Raw genomic sequence first — 1978 nt, forward strand, 5'->3', positions numbered from 1 at the left:
ATGGAAGGGAGGTTGTATCGAAGAGGATATTCTATGCCACTACTCCGATGTGTAGCTCAACCTGAGGCAAAGAAAATTCTGGAAGAAATTCATGAAGGATTTTGTGGAGACCACACTGGGGGGCATAGCCTATCCAAAAAAGTGATCAGACAAGGGTATTTCTGGCCCATAGTCAAGGGAAACGCATTCGTATATGTCCAAAGATTTTATAAGTGCCAACGATTGGCTTCAATTCCATGAGCTCCACCTACCGAGCTAACCATGCTGACCTCCCCTTAGCCATTTGCTGTGTGGGGAATCGATCTTATAGGTTCACTACCAACAGGAAAAGGTGGAGTGAAGTATGTTGTGTTCGCGGTCAGTTATTTCACAAAATGGACCAAGGCCGAACCCCTGGCAACAATTACCTCAAAAAAAATTTTAGACTTTGTGGTAAAAAAACATCATCTGCTGATACAGAATGCCCCGAAAGATAGTGTCGGACAATGGTGCCCATTTCGACAATGACTTGTTTACACATTTTTGCGAAAAGAATGGGATAATAAAAAGCTTCTCCTCCGTCGCCCATCCCCAATCAAACAGCCAGGTCGAAGCAGTCAACAAAACCCTTAAAAGCTCCATAAAGAAAAGGTTTGAGGAGGCTAAGGGAAGGTGGCCCAAAGAATTACCCCAAGTTTTGTGGGCCTATCGAACCATAGCTCGAACTTCGACAGGACATACCCCCTTCTCCCTAGCATATGGATGCGAGGCCATGTTTCTAATTGAAGTCGAAATGCCTACAATACGGAGCCATGCCTACGATCAGGCCTCGAACCAATCCCAGCTCGAAGAAAGTCTAGACCTTATTGAAGAAAGATGAGATGAAGCTCAACTGAGAAATGTCGTATATCAGCAATGAACTACCCGATATTTCAATAAAAAGGTTAGAGATAGAAAATTCAGATTGGGAGACTTGGTATTAAGACGTGTATTCCTGGCTACAAGGGACCCGTTGGCTGGTGTACTCAGACCTAACTGGGAAGGACCTTACCAGATCGAATCTATTATCCGACTTGGGGTTTATAAATTGGTGAGGTTGAATTGAGTACTGGTACCGCGAGCTTGGAATGGTGAACACCTGCGACATTACTATCAGTAGTGTAGGATAATGTTTTATTGTAACCAAGCTTGTTTATTTTTCAGACTTTTTATTATTAAAATGTTAAACTTTGCTCAAAAGTAATTTTCTTTACTAAATGTTGTATTTTTTGCAAACTCTCTTAATTCAATAACCTATGGTCACACTCAGGATATTAAGGGGGCATCAGTGGTATACAATAATACCATAAGTTTGAAAAAATAAATAACATAGAACAAAAATGTCTAGATCGTTAATATACACCTAAACTAACAAAAATGTCTGGATCATTAACCCAACATAGAAGTTATAAGTGTATATGCAAGCTAAAGCTGTCTGGATATAACCAGATACGCGAGCTAAGATGATATGGACATAACCAGATTATCAAAATTATAAGTGTCTGGATATGACCAGATACGCAAGCTAAGATGATCTGGACATAACCAGATTACCAAAGTTACAAGTGTATGGATTACAAACTCGACACAAGCTAAATAAGTTTGGAACAAACCAGCTAAAACTAATCGACGGAAAGTTGGAATATAAATAAACCTACTTCGAGTCAAGTCGAGTTCGAGGCTGGAATAATTTGCAAAAAAAATAGTTTTGACCTCAGAATCTTGGGGAGCCACTCGAGGAAGAGGAAAAGTGACTAAGAAAAGCAAGATATAACTAAACTACTAATCTTACATGCCATATAAGCATTATTGAGTGCATGGTGAAAGTAAGGTTCGACCTTGACAAATAACGAGATCGAACATGGATACATCAAGTAAACTGTGCATGAATGCATTGAAACTCGAGCTTAAATCCAACAGATGTGTTTGTACGAATAAACAAACATTTCGACCTAGAAAA

Source organism: Humulus lupulus, chromosome 1, assembly GCF_963169125.1.
Source record: "Humulus lupulus chromosome 1, drHumLupu1.1, whole genome shotgun sequence".
Taxonomy (NCBI): domain Eukaryota; kingdom Viridiplantae; phylum Streptophyta; class Magnoliopsida; order Rosales; family Cannabaceae; genus Humulus; species Humulus lupulus.